The following is a 10,437-nucleotide window of genomic DNA, read 5'->3' on the forward strand; positions in this document are numbered from 1 at the left end:
CTTGTTGCAGCTAGTTAGTTTTCCTGACAAATTCAGGTCAGTTATCATTATTATGTCCAAAAGGCTTTATAAATATGAAGTGTTGTGACAGACACCAATTTAACCCATAGGTTTGTCATCATTTGTCAAAGAAAGCTTTCAGTATACATGACACATGCTTGTGTCCTAATTTTGTAATTCAGTATACCACATAAACCCACATGTATTGTAAACCCATGGCACTTAAAGAATAAAATATGGAATTTAATATTACTTTTACTCTGTAACTTGCCACATATAACACTGGGAGCAGCCATCACAACTTCCTGTTCTGCGTTTTCTTCTCTTTAGCTAAGTTATTTCCTTAATTTAATTGCTATACTAGTTTTGTCACCTTTCACAATAGATAATTAGATGTCACTGTCACTGAGGTAAATTACTAAAACATCCCAAAATAATATGTTGCTCAAAGAAACAGAAAACGGTCATGGTGACAGGTCCCTTATAGATAGCATGGTATATGTTGCAGTATACAACTGGAGTCTAAAATAATTACATCCTGTAGTTCCAACGATGGTCATGGATGTATGCCCTTATACCTTCCCTATGTATGTAACCTAGGCCTTTCAATTCACACCTGGTAATTTTGAGCATTTGGAAATTATAACCTTCACTAAGGTCATTCGCAGCTTAGGTTCACAAAGAAGCTGGAGGATGTAAAATACTATACATGGGCAAACTAGATGGGCCGAATCGTTCTTATCTGCCGTCAAAATCTGTATTTCTTTTTTTCATGAACTGTTTTCCACTTACATGGGAACACATACAGAGGACCAAAGGCATGGAAAGCGTTTTACTTTCGTTTTTTTTCCAGGAGATGGCAGTATGGGACTAATAGAAATGTATCCTCATATTTCTTCTTTAAAATTTTAAATGTTGCATAGCATAGAAACTGCTTAAACCCACATTGTATTTGTTTTTTTAATGAATTCTATCTTGTTTTCTTTTATGAAACATGCTAACATCTGGCATTCAAAGAAAACAATCACCGTGGACTATCTGCATGGACACTGCCTCTTATTGCATTTATCTCGTCTGTAAAATACCTTTCTGTTTCTGTTCCTCTCAGCCTCCTCCTATTCCCTCATTCCCTTTCCTGACCTTTTATCTCAGCAGGGGGCTCGACTAGAAAGAGATTTCTAGAAATTCGGCGTGGTTTTCATTAGGTTTTTAAAGCAAGAGAGTTGCATGGTGCATTTTTTTTCTTCTACATATCTATACCAGCACCTGCTGCTTGGGGTTTATTTAATTTGAAATGCACAAAGCTCTGAAAGGGGAGCAATGCACAATTTTTTCTTAACTCTTTCTGGTTTTAATCAGGAAAAATAATAGGTTTTCTGAGTTTAATGGTTAAGTACCCTCTCGTATAAACATACGCATACAGATACACACAAAAATCCTTTAGTCTATGTTATTTGACCTATATGCTGGCATTTTGGTTATATGGTTAAGCAGGTGGTAGAAATTATTTATTCAACTGTCCAATTAACTGGTTCCATTTGGTGTGTCAGCATAATACTAATCTATAAGCTTTCTAAATAAAATAAATGAATATATTAAAAAACAGCTTTATAATTTAAATGTGTAGAATATTTGGTGTAATTATGTGTGTATGCTAATTTTTTATGTTTCCTTTGAAACAGTAAAATGTGTCCTTATTTTCCCTTCACTATAATGATACCCACTGTTATGTACATATCTATTATTTTACAATGATATCAGAGATTTCAACAGCGTTCCAGGTTTTACCCAGAGTCTCCAGGTGAAGCCATGCTTCCCTGGGTCTCTGTGTCACTTTCCACTTCCCTGGGGCATGCCATGTCTACTCCCCACCCAACTTTACTCTTACCCTCTGCCCACTAAAGTCTGTCCAGGGCTTGCCATTGCCATGCCCCTTCACAAACCCACTCTCCCAGAATAGGAAGAGCTCTAGATAGTCTAACATGGGGAGTTCCCAGTTATGTTAATAAGTTAATAAGTACTGTAGAGCACATACATTCTGTTTGACCGTAGAGGAAGACCCTGATGGTCTAACTTTAGGATTTCCCTAAAAGGAAGTTCTCAGCCTGGTACAAAACTGGTACAGCAGAGCAGTGGTTTATAGAACTAAAACCCAAGACCAATCTCATAATAACTGTTGCACCAGTGTCCAGTGCGTCATATAGGAGCAATCTCTTTTTCCATCACCCACTATATACTGTGACTTTTTGCTTTCTGTTGACTTTACCTAAAGTGAAGTACTGTCTGCAGAGTAGGATGGGTAAAGGTATGAACATTTAATTTATGATAACCTTTATTTCTTTTATAACTGAGGTAATGCTCGCAATTGTAGACCGTGAGACATCGGGAACAGGTACTAATTAGATCTTTTATCGTTACTCATTATTCTCCTGGAGGCCTCTGTTAAATGTTACAGTTTCAAGAATGTAGAAGATGTAAATGGTTTCAAACAAGACTTAAACATGCACATAGGTACTAGTTACTTACATCAGATTTAAAGAAACATCTTTGATTGTTACAAAAAGCTCTTTTTCAAATATACTTTGTTAATGGCACCTTCTGTGGTTCTTGATCTTTCAAAGTACGGTATGTAATAGCAACACAATTTACCTTTTAAGTACTAGGGCTATGGCCACATACCTCAAAGCAATGCTTTAAAAGCAAACAGCAAATAAAAAATGGCCCTCTGACAGTTTCCACATATCAACATGAAACCTCCTCTGCAATGTAAATTATTTTTGGATATATATGTACATAAACATATTTTTAGGTAGAAGAAAGCAAACATATGTTCTGTGGTCATTAAACTGAAGTGGATACAATTGTTACATGTAGGATTTAGGAAGTGATAGACCTGCCTTCAGCATGTACACATTTAGCTATTATCACATTTTTATTGTATTAAAACACAACAATGTAACCTAACATATTTTGTAAACCAATTTGACATGATTCCCTTGATACATTATAGAATCATAAGATCAAGGAGCTTTCATGAGTGAGAAGGATACACTACCAATAAATTAGCCCTAACAACTTCTGAAAATATCTTTTGTATCTAAGAATTCAGTTGGTGGCTACAAGATAACCCAAATAACGTCCTTTGGTAGAGAAACGCACAATACTTTAGATCGAGAACACAACATGACAGCAGATCTTGAATATCAAGACATGAGAAATGTCTGTATTACCGTACAAAGTGGTAACAATACAAAATGGAATGTGTACCATAAAGACATTTAAACACTAATGTTGGGTTTATATTTTTCTTTTGACGTTGGTAAATACCTTAAACTATGGTTCCATCCTGCTAATAACACCTATATTAATTGTAATTACTACATTTGGTATGTCAGATGACCAAATGTACTACTATGATAATGGAACCCTTGCCCAGACTTTTTAATAACCTCCCTTAGCAACAATGACTCCAGGTTTCGCCAGGTTGTAAATGCTTCCTAAGACTTGATGGCATGATGTTACAGAAAGCCCTCTGTAATCATATAGTATTAAAGGGCCTAGCTCTTATAACCTAGCTTTTATTTTTATTTTCTCCCCAGTTTCTTCTCTTTACATGTCTCTTATTTATTTCTTCTTCCTTTTTTTGCCTCACAAGCTCACACATTCCTATAAATACAATCTGAAATCTTAAATAAGAGTTTAGAGGAGAGTTGAACATTTCAACTCAATGATGTTGGTCTTTTGCTCATTCCTGTATACAGGAGATAGTTATAGTTTGTCATAGAAATGTCATAGAAAATACAAAGTTTAGATTTTTTAAAGTATTGTTTTATCTATACTGTATATAACTTTGACATTCGTCCTGTAAGCCCACTGTGTTTATTCTCTATATGCCTGTACAAAACCTTCATGTATCTGTCAGACTGAAAATTGATTATTATAATCAATTTTGATTCATGACATTTTCTTCCAATATTATTAATTAAAGTAATCAGCAGAATAACTCCCTCTGCATTCGAAGTTTAAGTATTTTTTGTTTATCATCTAATAAACATTTACATCTTTTATGTGTATAAAAAAATCTTGAGTCCATTTTTATAAACAAATATTTAGTCATTATGGAATCTGTTTTAAGTTTATGTTATTAAATGTCATCTAAAACATCTGTGCTGCTTTCTTGTTGACTGTAAATTCAGGCAATTTATTTTTAGATTTTATCTCAGGCTCTGCTGTAGTGATCTTTGGAATGGATAAATAATTAAAAAATAAAATTAACAATGATTCTTAAAGGAATTCTTCATTAGGGAACAAAACCTATTTAACTATTTGTCTTCCTTACTACAATTATGTAATCATAAAAGTTTTTAATCAAAAAAGTACTACTATAGAACAGATTGACTTGTATAGCTTTATGAAAGTGATGGAACTAGTGAGCTTAGGACTGTAGTGCAATATAAACTTGAAACATAAAGTATTCTAGGGCCTATTCAGTAGACTTGTGCATTCGTATTTGGGCGAACATGAAAACGAACACGAAGGGTGCATTTTTGTTGTTCAGCCCGAATACCGAAGAAACGAACATGGCGGTGGCAAAATGTATACGAAGATGAAGACACACAACACGAAGTATCTTCGTGTTCATCTTCTTCTTTGCTTACTAATCTTCCTGGTCCCTTCCCCATCTAGCCTACCTTATTTACGCAGCATCACAAGGGTTAATGGGAGCTGTCAGGCGTTAAAGGGCCGTGCAAGTGAATCTATTGGCCACCTGCAGGGGCCTCCTCTGGCATCAACCAATTGGTTTAACTCTTGGCCGAGTTTAGACACCAGGATTTTAAAAGTCTGTACGAGCGACTCTATTGGTCGCCAGCAAGAGACTCATCTGCCATCAACCAATGAAGTGCAGGTGCACGTCATTCGTTGATGGCAGATGAGGCCCCTGATGGCGTCGAAATCCTGCCGCCAAAGCTGCTGCGTAGTGCATACCGTATTAACCCCTTCTAAAAAAAACAGCAAAAAACTAAGAAAGAAAACAAACACAAAGAATGTACACGAATATTCGCCCAAACCGAACACAGGAACGGGTGAATATTTGTGGAATACGAAGATTTTTTTCCCCGCGAAGACGAACACAAAGAGTTGGGCGGTGCCCAAGTCTCCTATTCAGTAAGCAAAGAGTTGGAACAACAGCTGAATAGGAGATTTCCCCAACTCAACTGGGTTGACCTCAGTTTTGAAATTCTCCCAAAATTCTCTTGAAATTAATTTCCCATCTGTTATGCTAACACCTTCCAAACACACACACTAACACACTTCCACACACTAACATACTTAAACACACATAAACACTAACATACTTAAACACACATAAACACATTAACAAACTTCCATATACAGTAATATCCAATCATATCCCAGTGCTCAGACTCAGTGAGCCAGCGGCCCAGACTAGCGGTATGTCTGGCCTGGGGAGTTGGGGCCCTTGTGTTGGGAGGGCTACTTGACAGGGAGCCTTCCCCAATGCAGAGGCCTCCATTATGCAAGTACGGCCAGTAAAGGGAAATGCTATGATCTCCCTCAACGGGCTCCTTGGGGGTTGTGTATACTGTTCTGCCCCTGCTTTATGACTAATGCATTTTATTATGGAGGGGGCAATCAATTCAAAAGCAAGATAACTCTGATGTAAGGTTTGTCTAATTCCCACCAATTTAAGTGGCTATTGTACTTTATATGGCTGTTTTGTTTAGAGTAGTATCCAAAGCAGACAGTATGATTTACTCATGCAAATAATCAAACAAAAAGTTTGACATCTTGGATCCCAGTACAGGCATAAAACCTAGGCCCCCTACTGCTCCCATTGGGCCCACACCATGTCTGCATTTTATCCTAGAAGACCAGGTCTCCTGTTTGAACAGTTTACTCTACCTCAGAAGAAAATAGACCTATAGCATACTCTTCTCTGGTTTCATTATAATAAAGCTCTGTATGTTTATGTAATTTGGTTCACTCATTTGACCCATAAATAGTTTTACTGTAACACATACGACACATAAAACAATTTCACAGTGTCAATTTGGGCTGCTTAATAATATGCTAAAGCAATTATAAGAATATGCATTACGGCAGGAAGACTTCCAGTAAAATGAAGAATAATTCAAGTAGTTTAAAAAAACAATAATATCCACCTGGCAAATGGCATTCCTTGCATAGTGCAAATCAGAAATAATCTTAATCTGTGTAATGCATCATTTCTTTCCTAAAGCTTGGCTTTAGGAAAACATTTCACTTTCTGATTCTTTTTTACAAGAAAGACTGTTCACAAAAAACACTATTCAGTGTTTGGCAAAGTCACTACAGCAACACTATAGAGAAATCAAAAGAAACACAGTCAACGTGATGACTAAACTGCCCACAAATCCTACATACACTCAAGACGAATAACAATGAATGAAGAGTACATGGTAATCCTTTTACATTCCCTTTTCAGTTGGGTTGGCTATATTTTAGGAATAATCCTCTAATACTATATTTTAGACCAATGAAAACGACTGCTTCTTGTATTTCTAATTACAATGCTTATACAGGTACCTTTGCTTACCCTCCATCACTTCCAAATGTCTCAGTATTTTACAGCGGATTTTGTGGAACATACACAAGAAATTTCAGAATCTTTAGAATTTTTTTTACAAAAAAACATAAAACAATGCAATTGTCAAAACTTTTAATTATTACTCATGATTAAAATCTACTAAGAATAAAAAAACCTACATTTTGAATCTGAAAAACAAAAAAAAACTGCCATGAAATACAAACATTACAAATTAATACATATAACAATGTACATGGTTAATATGAAATTACTGCCAACAAATATCCAGGCCAAACTAATTATAAATATGTTACATTATTTTTTTGTAAAAAGTTGATTTATACTGCAAGGCATAACTTAAACACAATTTCATGCCATGAGGTAACCATAGAAACACTAACGATGAAGCGATCTAAGAAGTACACGAAAGTGTTTGTATTTTAAACAGGGATAATTGAAGGAACAATGTCTAGAAAATTCTGGTAGAATGAAGACATCTATGAGCTGTAATATAGCTAACATAGCTTGAAGCTGCCAATCAGTGGCAGGAAAATGGTCCAATTGAAATCTGTGGGACTGTTTTCCACCCATGGGATTCTCACTAAGAAAGCACAGGATCTGACTGCTAGTAATTATATCATACGGCAACCGACGTGTTTTTCCAAACTCATCTCTTGCATGGAAAATATGATGGCTGGAATGTCTCTTTAAGCACAGAAGTTGCTTTTGTTATTGGGGTCATGTTGGAGGCACCTACCAACAGATGCCATTAATATTTGTTCACAGTTACGTTAACATGAAATCCAGTTATTGTGATTTAGTAACCTTACCATGCATGTATCCATATTTCATGACTTTAACAAAAAAATTAAAACATTCAGAAGCTTATTGTGGTGCGTAACACACTACAATGGAAGTCAAGGCAGTGCTCTAGTTTATGGGGAAAACGTAAACTAACATTTGACTTTATGAATCAGAAGAATGTTGCTTAGAGAATATCACCAATGTGTACTCTCCTCAGAATTATTATCTTTCATTTATAAAATGTATTACTAATGCCATTCTATAGTTGCCGTAACTAAAATGCTGCTTTTTTTTATATATCCTGATGTCCTTGAACACACAATATCATAAAAGTGAATTATTTCTCAGAAGCAATTTATTTTTTAATTTTTAAGCTCTTTTTTTAAAGATGACTGGAGGGTATTAGATATAATTAACTTAAGATTGCCAATATTAATATTCAAACGAAAACAATGGTGGTTGGATTACCTAAGAAAATAATCATTCTAGTTTTTTGTCAGGTGCCATTATAAAAAGGACAAGACATTATGTGTTTTCTATGTACATTAAAATGCAGCATTTCCAGCCCTGTACCTATTGAGAACAATAGACATCTTATTTTAAAATACCGTTTTCTGCCATGAAAACACTTTTGGATGATATTGAGTCTGCTGTACTTTACTTTTTTTTTTTTACTTTTTCCTGTAATTCACCATTAAATTTTTTTCTATAAAATACAGAAATATTTTCATATTTGTTAGCTGCTATGAATTACTATCATTATGATAAATGTAATGCTACAAACGGAATTACTGAAATGTAGTTTAAATAGTCCCTGATGTCCCACAGTGAACGTGGATGGCCCTTGTCTAATGCCTTTTGCCATGTTTGGTAAATGATCTACATGTTATGGGATGAGAGATCAAAACATGATAGACAACAATGTCATATATATCACTCACGACATAAGATAGAATGTTGACTGCTTGTTATTGTCACAGAGGTGGTGCTCCCACTCTCCACAGGTATGGTAGGGTTACATTAGCTTCATCACAAAGGTCTTTTTAGAAACAACATGGCTTGGACTACAGTTGAAAGACATAAGTGTTTAATTGTGTAATCAACGTGTGCTATTAAGCATGCATCAGACCTTAGTGATTATGAAACATGAATAAGCAAGCAGGTACCCCAGCCTACACAATATGAAATGATGACCTAAAATGAATTTGCTCCTGTACTTTTGCTTTAGAAAGCCCCTGTCCAGAGTTTCTGATATAAATCCCAGTAACCTTTATTGATAAAGCTCATCTACAAAGTGCAATACTTGAGACTAAAACTGACAAAGCAGACACTGCTAATGGATGTAATGGAGATTATACAATCTGACATTAACAAACTTGATATAAGTAAGATTTGTGAAAAGAAGAAAACACAAGGAAATGTTCACTGCAAAAGTGTTATGGTAAAAAGACAATTATGCTCCTTTCCTAGGTGCTGACTGACAGATTAATCTCTGTAGAGCGAACATGTCTGTGTTGGCTTTATCATCTGGTCTAGCCTTGACATTCTATCAATGAGCTTGCTCAAAATGCCAAGCGCTGTGGATTTTACAATTCAGATTAATTTACTAAACCACAGTAAAGGCACAGAGGAAATAGTGATGCTACATCATGAAATTACACACAAGATCAGTAGAAACTTTGAATGCTTCAATATTTTGTGTAATCCATTAAAACAAACCACATTATCAATGTTTTTTCTGCAATAACAGCTGTGGTGCCAAATTATGTTATCTTTATTTTTTTTAAATATCTTGTAATTGCCTTTGGCAATAAATGCATAGACAGTGTGTTAAAAATATTTTATGTATATACATTGAATTGATATCTTTGTCCCTAAAGCATAAATGCTCTCTATTTGATCCCACTTTTTCTTTTTTTAAATCTGTTTAACGCAACCATTCCATAATATATTGTGACTGTGTTGAGTGAGCTGTGTGTAGGTAATAAAACAAAGATCTTATCACTGTCTCTGTCTTATCTCTGGACTTTATTGTGGGCTCAATTTCTTCAAACATGGCTTGGCAAGGTTATGCAAAATATTCACACAAGGAGATTAAAGTTTTTAGACAAAATGATACCAGTGTATTAGACTGTATTGTTAAGGCTCATCCATCACCCATCCATCAGCTTTAATAATTATAGTTTTTTGAGCCAACATATTGCTAATAAAATATTTAGATCATCTGGTGTCATCATCTGATATGTCTCTCCAGAGAGGTGAAACTAAAAGCATTCTGATAACTCCAATCTTAATGGCCACCCAGCCCAGAAAACTAGTATTAATTTTAGAAGAAAGGATTTTTAGGAGATTAAAATGCACAACCCACATCTCATGCAGGGAACTGACTGCATTGGTTATGACAGATAAAGCATTTTATTATTTTTTCATAAATCCTTACAGGGCTGGTGCAAAGATTTGTGCCTTCTTGGCTGTGCCCCTTGTATGTGGCCTTGGGGACGTTATCATGTGATCACATCATACACATGACCCCCCCCCTGCATTGACAGTGCCTAAGTCTCTAGTCTTTCTCTGTTACAAAATGGGGGTACCAGGTATATATATATATATATAGGGTAGAAGCATTATTAAAACACTCATCTACAGACGCCAGCAGGAGCGCCCACGGCGTCAGTGGACAGTCCCGCAAGGGAAGTCTCCGGGTAGCCTGAGACTAGAAGTATGCTTATGACACAACTTGCTCCTTGCAAGTGATCACCTACACTGTTGAAATGATCCCACACTTTACTATAGTGTTGCCCACAGACAAGGTATCAGTGGTACTAGTGGTTGTTTGTTTTTTCCATGATAGTATTAATGATGGTTGAGAGAGTGGCGGTTGTGGTGGTAGTGGCACCAGTGCATGTAGGAGAACCTGTGACAGAGACATTACTGTAATAAGATGTATCACTTGACTCCTCTTGTTATGGACATAGTTAAATGTGGAACATTTTAAGCCTACGTTACAAAAATATAGAATAACTGTTCAGCCTATGTTTCCCAGC

This window comes from Spea bombifrons, chromosome 5 (genome assembly GCF_027358695.1).
Source record: "Spea bombifrons isolate aSpeBom1 chromosome 5, aSpeBom1.2.pri, whole genome shotgun sequence".
NCBI classification, from domain to species: domain Eukaryota; kingdom Metazoa; phylum Chordata; class Amphibia; order Anura; family Pelobatidae; genus Spea; species Spea bombifrons.